Source organism: Carassius auratus, unplaced genomic scaffold, assembly GCF_003368295.1.
Source record: "Carassius auratus strain Wakin unplaced genomic scaffold, ASM336829v1 scaf_tig00215269, whole genome shotgun sequence".
Classification (NCBI taxonomy): domain Eukaryota; kingdom Metazoa; phylum Chordata; class Actinopteri; order Cypriniformes; family Cyprinidae; genus Carassius; species Carassius auratus.
This window is the reverse complement of record NW_020528017.1, coordinates 1-11,577: the sequence shown is the minus strand read 5'-3', so window position 1 is coordinate 11,577 and position 11,577 is coordinate 1. Positions and strand designations below refer to the sequence as shown.

Genomic DNA, 11,577 nt, shown 5'->3' with positions numbered 1-11,577 from the left:
CTCCGTTCGGCCTGTACTACGTTTCTCTCTCTTTCTCGGTTTAACTGGATCACTCTCTGATGCCTGTAAGTACAACCACTATGTAATAAACTGTCATTGACATCCATATTGTGGCTCTATTAGACACCGTTACAGCTCAATGAAATCCCAGTTGAAACGCTTACCTGGTCATCTCCATCTCCTCTCTCCGTTCGGCCTGTACTACGTTTCTCTCTCTTTCTCGGTTTAACTGGATCACTCTCTGATGCCTGTAAGTACAAGCACTATGTAATAAACTGTCATTGACATCCATATTGTGGCTCTATTAGACACCGTTACAGCTCAATGAAATCTAAGTTGAAACGCTGACCTGGTCATCTCCATCTCCTCTCTCTGTTCGGCCTGTACTACGTTTCTCTCTCTTTCTCGGTTTAACTGGATCACTCTCTGATGCCTGTAAGTACAAGCACTATGTAATAAACTGTCATTGACATCCATATTGTGGCTCTATTAGACAACGTTACAGCTCAATGAAATCCCAGTTGAAACGCTTACCTCGTCATCTCCTCTCTCTGTTCGGCCTGTACTACGTTTCTCTCTCTTTCTCGGTTTAACTGGATCACTCTCTGATGCCTGTAAGTACAAGCACTATGTAATAAACTGTCATTGACATCCATATTGTGGCTCTATTAGACAACGTTACAGCTCAATGAAATCCCAGTTGAAACGCTTACCTGGTCATCTCCTCTCTCTGTTCGGCCTGTACTACGTTTCTCTCTCTTTCTCGGTTTAACTGGATCACTCTCTGACGCCTGTAAGTACAAGCACTATGTAATAAACTGTCATTGACATCCATATTGTGGCTCTATTAGACAACGTTACAGCTCAATGAAATCCCAGTTGAAACGCTTACCTCGTCATCTCCTTTGTCCGTTCGGCCTGTACTACGTTTCTCTCTCTTTCTCGGTTTAACTGGATCACTCTCTGACGCCTGTAAGTACAAGCACTATGTAATAAACTGTCATTGACATCCATATTGTGGCTCTATTAGACACCGTTACAGCTCAATGAAATCCCAGTTGAAACGCTTAACTCGTCATCTCCTCTCTCTGTTCGGCCTGTACTACGTTTCTCTCTCTTTCTCGGTTTAACTGGATCACTCTCTGATGCCTGTAAGTACAACCACTATGTAATAAACTGTCATTGACATCCATATTGTGGCTCTATTAGACACCGTTACAGCTCAATGAAATCCCAGTTGAAACGCTGACCTGGTCATCTCCATCTCCTCTCTCCGTTCGGCCTGTACTACGTTTCTCTCTCTTTCTCGGATTAACTGGATCACTCTCTGACGCCTGTAAGTACAAGCACTATGTAATAAACTGTCATTGACATCCATATTGTGGCTCTATTAGACACCGTTACAGCTCAATGAAATCCCAGTTGAAACGCTGACCTGGTCATCTCCTCTCTCTGTTCGGCCTGTACTACGTTTCTCTCTCTTTCTCGGTTTAACTGGATCACTCTCTGATGCCTGTAAGTACAAGCACTATGTAATAAACTGTCATTGACATCCATATAGTGGCTCTATTAGACACCGTTACAGCTCAATGAAATCCAGTTGAAACGCTTACCTCGTCATCTCCATCTCCTCTCTCTGTTCGGCCTGTACTACGTTTCTCTCCTTTTCTCGGTTTAACTGGATCACTCTCTGATGCCTGTAAGTACAAGCACTATGTAATAAACTGTCATTGACATCCATATTGTGGCTCTATTAGACACCGTTACAGCTCAATGAAATCCCAGTTGAAACGCTTACGTGGTCATCTCCATCTCCTCTCTCTGTTCGGCCTGTACTACGTTTCTCTCTCTTTCTCGGTTTAACTGGATCACTCTCTGATGCCTGTGAGTACAAGCACTATGTAATAAACTGTCATTGACATCCATATTGTGGCTCTATTAGACACCGTTACAGCTCAATGAAATCCCAGTTGAAACGCTTACGTGGTCATCTCCATCTCCTCTCTCTGTTCGGCCTGTACTACGTTTCTCTCTCTTTCTCGGTTTAACTGGATCACTCTCTGATGCCTGTAAGTACAAGCACTATGTAATAAACTGTCATTGACATCCATATTGTGGCTCTATTAGACACCGTTACAGCTCTATGAAATCCCAGTTGAAACGCTGACCTGGTCATCTCCATCTCCTCTCTCTGTTCGGCCTGTACTACGTTTCTCTCTCTTTCTCGGTTTAACTGGATCACTCTCTGATGCCTGTAAGTACAAGCACTATGTAATAAACTGTCATTGACATCCATATTGTGGCTCTATTAGACACCGTTACAGCTCAATGAAATCCCAGTTGAAACGCTTGCCTCGTCATCTCCATCTCCTCTCTCTGTTCGGCCTGTACTACGTTTCTCTCCTTTTCTCGGTTTAACTGGATCACTCTCTGATGCCTGTAAGTACAAGCACTATGTAATAAACTGTCATTGACATCCATATTGTGGCTCTATTAGACACCGTTACAGCTCAATGAAATCCCAGTTGAAACGCTTACCTGGTCATCTCCTCTCTCTGTTCGGCCTATACTACGTTTCTCTCTCTTTCTCGGTTTAACTGGATCACTCTCTGATGCCTGTAAGTACAAGCACTATGTAATAAACTGTCATTGACATCCATATTGTGGCTCTATTAGACACCGTTACAGCTCAATGAAATCCCAGTTGAAACGCTTACCTCGTCATCTCCTCTCTCTGTTCGGCCTGTACTACGTTTCTCTCTCTTTCTCGGTTTAACTGGATCACTCTCTGATGCCTGTAATTACAAGCACTATGTAATAAACTGTCATTGACATCCATATTGTGGCTCTATTAGACACCGTTACAGCTCAATGAAATCCCAGTTGAAACGCTTACCTGGTCATCTCCATCTCCTCTCTCTGTTCGGCCTGTACTACGTTTCTCTCTCTTTCTCGGTTTAACTGGATCACTCTCTGATGCCTGTGAGTACAAGCACTATGTAATAAACTGTCATTGACATCCATATTGTGGCTCTATTAGACACCGTTACAGCTCAATGAAATCCCAGTTGAAACGCTTACCTGGTCATCTCCATCTCCTCTGTCTGTTCGGCCTGTACTACGTTTCTCTCTCTTTCTCGGTTTAACTGGATCACTCTATGACGCCTGTAAGTACAAGCACTATGTAATAAACTGTCATTGACATCCATATTGTGGCTCTATTAGACACCGTTACAGCTCAATGAAATCCCAGTTGAAACGCTTACCTGGTCATCTCCATCTCCTCTGTCTGTTCGGCCTGTACTACGTTTCTCTCTCTTTCTCGGTTTAACTGGATCACTCTCTGATGCCTGTAAGTACAAGCACTATGTAATAAACTGTCATTGACATCCATATAGTGGCTCTATTAGACACCGTTACAGCTCAATGAAATCCCAGTTGAAACGCTTACCTGGTCATCTCCTCTCTCTGTTCGGCCTGTACTACGTTTCTCTCTCTTTCTCGGTTTAACTGGATCACTCTCTGATGCCTGTAAGTACAACCACTATGTAATAAACTGTCATTGACATCCATATTGTGGCTCTATTAGACACCGTTACAGCTCAATGAAATCCCAGTTGAAACGCTTACCTGGTCATCTCCTCTCTCTGTTCGGCCTGTACTACGTTTCTCTCTCTTTCTCGGTTTAACTGGATCACTCTCTGATGCCTGTAAGTACAAGCACTATGTAATAAACTGTCATTGACATCCATATTGTGGCTCTATTAGACACCGTTACAGCTCAATGAAATCCCAGTTGAAACGCTTACCTGGTCATCTCCTCTCTCCGTTCGGCCTGTACTACGTTTCTCTCTCTTTCTCGGTTTAACTGGATCACTCTCTGATGCCTGTAAGTACAACCACTATGTAATAAACTGTCATTGACATCCATATTGTGGCTCTATTAGACACCGTTACAGCTCAATGAAATCCCAGTTGAAACGCTTACCTGGTCATCTCCATCTCCTCTCTCTGTTCGGCCTGTACTATGTTTCTCTCTCTTTCTCAGTTTAACTGGATCACTCTCTGATGCCTGTAAGTACAAGCACTATGTAATAAACTGTCATTGACATCCATATTGTGGCTCTATTAGACACCGTTACAGCTCAATGAAATCCCAGTTGAAACGCTTACCTGGTCATCTCCATCTCCTCTCTCTGTTCGGCCTGTACTACGTTTCTCTCTCTTTCTCGGTTTAACTGGATCACTCTCTGACGCCTGTAAGTACAAGCACTATGTAATAAACTGTCATTGACATCCATATTGTGGCTCTATTAGACACCGTTACAGCTCAATGAAATCCCAGTTGAAACGCTTACCTGGTCATCTCCTCTCTCTGTTCGGCCTGTACTACGTTTCTCTCTCTTTCTCGGTTTAACTGGATCACTCTCTGATGCCTGTAAGTACAACCACTATGTAATAAACTGTCACTGACATCCATATTTTTCTAATTTTTCTTGCACATGGGATACAGTTGGTTTTACACATATGCAATTAATAACAAAAAGTGGTAAGGACAATTTTAGGTAATAGGAAAAGTAAATTATGCTGGGGACCCTTTATTACTTGTACTAATAAATCTAAAATTTAGACTACAAATTAGAGCACAGCAGGAATAACATTTTCTTTGTCTATAACTTAGACTATACTATTTGCATGTCAATTTAACATCGATTTCATTGCATACATGTGTGCAACGTCATGCAATCCTACTTTGTGTTTATAATTGAGTTGTTGGTGCAATGGAGTGCATTGTAAGTTCACCCAAAAATGAAAATTCTGTAAATAATTACTCACCCTCATGTCGTTGGACTCATTATTGTTCTTTGCTTTTATTATTTGTGAAACAAACAATTATCATTAAGCAAGATCACCACTAATAAAGTCATCAATTAATAAAAATTGCAATGGTATACTTGAATTTATTAATTGTACATAGTTGATGAAACTGAAAATGCATTACAAATTACTAGTATCCATAAAGATATTGTAACTTGAGTGAATGTATTTAATCCAGGATATTTTGGCTAATTTAACAAATTAGCCTAAAAGGTCAGTAAAATGCTAAGAAAAATCTGTTTAGCTTGAAGTAGACCTACACCTATCAGATAAAGTAAATTAGACTGACACATACTGTGTTTCAAACCAGCTTCACTCAGAGTTAACCTGACATTACACTGATCTGATCAAAACACACAAGGAAAGTCAAATTCAGTAACTTGACAAGAGCTGTTCAAGCACTTTTTTTTCCTTTTCAATGATTAAATGTTTTGTTCATCTGAGAAAACGAACAGGTCGAGTTTTCTAGCAATTTACTGACTAAGTTATTACTTTCAGATGATGAGGATAATATTTTCTGGCAGCTCTACCCTTACGAAAAATAACCATGGATTTATTATAGTAAAACTGTAGTAACCCATGGTTTTTTGGCGTATTGACTGCCATTTGTAAAACCAGATTTACTACAAATACCATGGTTAAACTATGGTTAATATAGCAAAACCATGGTTAATTTGTGGTTACCATGGTTTAACTACAGTAACCATGGTTTTTTGGTTTTATTTGTAGTAAAACCATGGTTAATTTTCGTAAGGGTAATAAGATTAGAACTAAAATCTTAATGAAATTATTAATTGTTTAGTCTGTATGGTAACAGGAATTATCTAAAAATATCCAGTTAACTTTTCTAAGATCAATTTTCAAATGTCTGTGTGCCAAAAAGTGCAAACACCTGAATAAATGATTCAAAGAATAATCTGTTTATGATATCAAAACTGCATAAAACTTCAACCCCTAAAAACAGAGTAGTTACTATAGGCATTTATGCTTAAGAAATGACTTGAATATTAATTGATCCTCAAAATGGTTGGCAAATAAGAAATAAGATTAAAGAGTTTAATTCGATCATTTTAACGGTTGCTCCTTACGGCTAGGCCAGACTCCAGAAACAGCTCAAATACTTGCAGTAAAATGTTGAAATATGTCTCACCTGTTTTTTCTTGCTGTGCCTGCTCGTATCTCCGAAAACATGCATCATGATGCTGCCTCAGCCTCTTCATCCTCGCGGTCGCTCGATCATCCATCATGACCTCGCTCTGTCAGGTCAGGGTTGATTGACAGCTCCCCCTCCCCCAAAGCGCGCGCGCGCCACTCGAGCGGATGGGACTCTTTCACTAAATATTTCGACTCAAAATGGAGTCAATATTGCTCGATTAATAGTCAATCTTGGCACAAATAAAACAAAAATAGGGTTTTAGGGAGAGGTTACCATACTCTTTAAAACAAAGTTGGAAATTGTAATAAATAAAAGTGAAAAAAAGTGACGTGACATTCAGCCAAGTATGGTGACCCATACTCAGAAATCCTTGGGCCAAAGCGGGCCAGCTGGGGCTAGAGGAGGGGTTACGATCAAAGGCGGAGTTTCTCCGTGTCTGGAGAGGATCATTTCAGAAAGATAACAGCTATTTATGACGGGTATTAAAGACTTTTAAAAATCAGTTGAGCTCAAAACTCACTCTTAGTCAGCAGCAAGTGTTTGAAATAACTTGATCCAATGTGGATTATTATCACTAAACAAGGCAGAAATATTTATAAGCGATGTAAAAGACTATGCACGCTTACCATGGTAAGTTAAATGCAACCACTTGGAGAATTCAGACATCAGCTTCTTATTCTCTATAACAACTGTGTATTTATTAAGTAAGTTAACATTTTATCGGTCGTCTGGTTTCAAGAGTTTAGCTCCACGTTGCGTATCAACAAAATACAATAATGTTTTTGTTCGGGAGCCTTTATAAAAAAAATAAAGATATTATCATTCATTCTTATAATGTGACCTATAGGCTACTGTGACTACAAATAAACAGAAACAGACTAGACTGAATAAGCAGGCTATTTTCATAAGCGTTAAAAATAAATAAATAAAATAGAAAGTGTATTTATGTGTTATTCATTTTGAGTCTTGATAAATTAAATCAATATGATCAATGTATCACGTATTCTATAGTTAAAAAATCTTTGTTTTTGAATTTGAATATATAACAAAGCATGCAAACAAACGGCCGCTTTTATCATGTTCGTTTTCTGATCGCGCATGTTCCAGTGACTTATTTCTTAGTTTTCTGATAACTTCTCTTTGATGGTGAAATAATGAGGTTGCATGACGTTGTTCTGAGAGGCGTGTAAAGGGCGTGTTTTAGTGACGTGCAGCGGTGCTTCAAGCTCCACTGTGGAAACCCTCCGCTACTCTGGCCCTCGGTGCTACTGGCCCAGGGCTATGTTTTATACCTTGTTTAAGGTATAAAACACTGTATTAAAACAGTGGCACGAAACTGGTTTCACTTCAGATACCTCAGTTCAGCTTACTAGAGTAAAATCATGAATACTTACATTCAGTCTTTCTCTTTGTGCTTAATAACATGTAATGTATGAAATTAATGATGAAGTTCAAGGTAAAGTTTACTGTATGTCAGTGTCCTTTGTCACTTGTTGCAAGAGTGCAGGTAACAGCAAGGTGTTAAAGTGACCCCCTGAAGTGCCATGTGCACCCTGTGTGGGTGTGGGGGACAAACATGAAAGGTCATGGGGTTCACACCCGCTCAGGTGTCTGTTTGACCCTTTGTCCTTCTGAACTTTATGGAGTTGAAAAGAGTTGATTCTACTGTAGATTACACACTTTTTATTTCTTTGTCTTATCAGTGCAGTGTTTGATGTATTGAATAGCTAGATCAAACTATAGTGTGTTTGTGTGTTTTAACAGTGTTGTGCCTTATGTTTCTCTCTGTTCCTTATAGAACATGGATTTCAACGCCAGCTTTCGCAGAGAGGCCTCTGGTGAGCTTACCCTCAAGCCATCGGCCCTGGCCGCTGCTTATAGGAAAAACCCCACCCCTGGGCGGTCATGGCCTGCTGCCAAGGTCACGGAGGACGCCATGGCTCGTGTGGCTGCTGCTGGAGGGGACACCAGAAATTTGCAGCTGGTGCTAAGCGAGAATGCCCTGCAGTTTGGCCAGTACTGTGGGAAAACCTTTAAATGGCTGCTATCTAATGATGTTGGATATGCAGCCATGGTGCTGGCCTCTCATCGGCAGGAGCGGGAGCGTGGAGGCTTGTCCACAGCTGCAGTAATGGGCAACAAGATGCGTTGCTGCAGTATTCAGGCCTGTTTCCGGATGTCATGGCAGCCATACAAGAGAGCGGCAAGTTCGAGAGGGGTCCGGGACAACGGGCCAGGAGGACAAGCTCCTCGTCGGGTTTGGAAATTTTGCCACCCTGACATTTAAGGATCTGTATGACGCCAAGGATAAGGACAGAAAAGGGGTAAGATGTTAATCTAAAAGAAGCTGCTGGCTTTAGGGATGTGTAGTGTATGGGCTTGAGTTGATAATTTTTTTTTCGATTCAGCTTCATCAGGTGGATGAGGCAGAAGACGGACGTCCGTCCTGGCACAAAGATGGAGGTTCTGCAAAAATACATTAAGAGAAGAGATTCTGAGAAGTTGGGACCAAACCTTCCCAAAACAGCACCTCCAGGCACACAACTTACATCTTGTTTGCTTATTATTGTATTTTTGTTGCTTTTACATATTGTAATTATTAATACTTATTCTAAAATTAACAGCGGTTGCTTCCAGCTCAGCATCCACAAGGAGCCATCGGATGCTGATTTGCTTGCTGCAGCTTCACACATAGATGTTGCGGGTGAGTCAGACATCATTATGAATGGGTTTGCATTTGTGGTTTTGTTTTCTTAATACTGTTGTGCAATTTATAACATGTTTTGCGATTCTGTATTATCAGCTTTCAGATGATGGTTTGGAAACCGTAAGGTAGGAGGTGTATTACACCTTCTGATCATGCCAGCCCGTACCCTGGCTTTTTTTGTACCTCTTTCGCCTTTTTATAATTATTTTTTTTATTTATTTATTTATTTATTTTTTGCTTTTTAAATTCCATGGCAATTCCCTTTACACTTTTTTTCACCCACTGCCGCAATTTTTTCTTCTCATACTTTGAGAATCTAACTTTTCACCCAATGCTGCCCAACGCAATTGTTTGTCATAGTCAGCTTATCTTTTTTTGCACATTTTCATTTGTATATTTGGTGCACTTCCAATCATTAACTTTAACAAAACTACTAATGTTTAACATTAGTTCTAACATCTAGCAGTAGTAAATAGTATTAATCTCATGTAGTAGTGAACTAGTAATATTACATGCAACAATAAATATAACGTTGCCTTTTCTATAGGTCTCATTCACTTTTTTGGTAATGCTTTGCAGCTGATGGGAGCCAGTCGGTGAGTCAGCCAGAAGCCCTGCCCACCTCTGAGAGAGCTGCGCCAAAAAAACAGCCAGCAGCCACTGAAGAAGTAAGAAAAATCCTCTTCTGAACCTCCTGCTACACCTCCTGGTCCAAAGGTGCCAAGGACCACAGCTTGGCGGCGGAGGAAGGCAGCGGAGGCCGCTGCAGCACAAGGTGCCTACTCCAAAAAAAAGAAACCAGACTGAACAATACATTTTCCAAAAGTGTGGCCAACCTAAGACAAAAGAGTTTGGCCACAGTCGGTTCGGAGGTGCCCACTTTTGTGCCAAGTCATCTGGCAAAACTGTGGAGCAGTGGATGGAGGAGATGAGAAGGGGACAAAAATAAAGTCATATTGCATATGTATATACATTTACATAGTTAAAGAGTTTTATAGTTTCTGTGTTTATATTGTGTTGGTTCTTTATATATTTATTTAATAAAGATTGCCCTTTCCTCATTATATGTGTTTTAATTAGATATTCATATGTATCATGCATTTTGGAATCCCTACAGTATACCTAGTAAAATATAATTTGTATTAAAATACTATTAAATATATACAATACTTTTTAAAACTTAATTTATTTAAAAGAACATTGAAGATTTCACATTCAAGAATGATATTAAATACTTATACTGCTTTAAAACTTTACATATGATTGTTATATATATTTTTAAGATTAATTAAACTAACATTTAGGATAAGCATGAAAGCATCTTTACAAAAGCAATTAAACTGCTCATATATTGAAATGCATTTCATGTAATTATACTTAAACTTATTTTAATAAAAGCTCTTAAAAGTCCTTGCAAAATGTGTCCCTGCCACAAACTCAAAATCACTGTAATAAGAATAAGGCACTCAAAACTCTTTTTGCAGGGTAATGTTTAATGCACACAAAAATTAAAAATAAATGTTTTTTTTATCCTTTTGTCATTTTACTTTTAATAAACAAAATCAAAAACCCTGTGGACAGCAAGAGGACATTTGTAGTGTGCAAATCATGCATTAATAATATGACTCTGTAGTGCCGTTTTCTTTTCCCCCATTCTCAAGAACAATATATAGACATTCAGTGTGCATGCCTGCAAAAAAATGTGAACAGAGTTGGTCAATATTTGTGTGTGCCAATTGCATGTGCTATTTATTGGCATTATATATACGATTTAGGCCAAATATTAAGATAGAACGATGCAATAAGATTACATTTCAGTCTTACAGAGCCCCTTTACTTTGCAGACAGGCCCTTGGCTTGATGAGCCTGAAGAACAGCTACAGCCTCTTCAACCTACACAGTACAGAAAAGCACAATGATCAAACAAAATCTGGTCAGAGACTGATTGTTGAGTACATTTTTTGAGCAGGTGAACCTTGGAGTGCAGGGATTCTGGAGACTCGAGCATGTGCAGTAGTTCAGAGTTGTCGATCTCCAGCAGCATGCCTGTGATCTTTCCAGCAAGAGTCGGATGCAAGGCCTGGATAAGTGGATACAGCCGCTCACCTGTATGGGATGCAAACAGTTTTGTCGTTTTCATATTATGATGTAGTACATAGATTGTGTGCTATATTGCAAACCTTCTGAAGCCATATGATAACTATCTGCTGCTTTACACTAAATAGACCCTATAAAGTGTCGGCACCACACCCTCTACTGAAGAGTATTATTACTTTATGTTACTATCACTGGTTTAAGAAGCAGGTAATATAACATGATTCAAACTGCTCACAACTTTAACACTGTGTGTGCACATCCTTTACCCAGGAGTTGTTTCTGCTCTTTTAAGGGTGCAGCCGCCAGCTTTGAGGCAGTAAGGGGGTCCTGGCCTTTCACATGAACTGCTGGCTCTGTATTCTTTACTACCTAAAGAAAGAGCAAAATAATTATTTTTATATTTCTCTATCTAAATGCTCCTAAGTGTCATCACATTGTCATGGTCTGACACTTGTTCATAAAATTGTCAGTTTTTGTTACTTTTCTGTTGATAAAAGACTGATAAAACTAACATGTAGGATTAGTATGAAAGCAGTTCTACAAAAACAAACTTATATAAAAAATATAACAATACTTTGTAAATATATTTAAATAAAGTATTACATAATTAAATAAATTACTATTCTTTAATAAATAGATTATTTAATATTAAATAAAGTATTACTATTCATTTTACAATACATTACTGAACTTTTATTGATTTAAATCAGAATGGGGAATGTGTGCACATGGCTACTTA

At 39.2% G+C, this 11,577-nt stretch overlaps 1 long non-coding RNA gene across 1 annotated transcript; it reads right to left on the bottom strand.

Annotated features, from left to right (window-relative positions):
* Positions 1 to 10,288: 10,288 nt before the first annotated feature.
* On the bottom strand, positions 10,289 to 11,212 carry LOC113094177 (uncharacterized). The gene is made up of 4 exons (XR_003287998.1): positions 11,105 to 11,212; positions 10,717 to 10,847; positions 10,553 to 10,634; positions 10,289 to 10,431 (listed from the first exon to the last, which is right to left on the bottom strand). It is a non-coding gene; the product is annotated as an uncharacterized LOC113094177 (long non-coding RNA).
* Between the last annotated feature and the right edge of the window lie 365 nt (positions 11,213 to 11,577).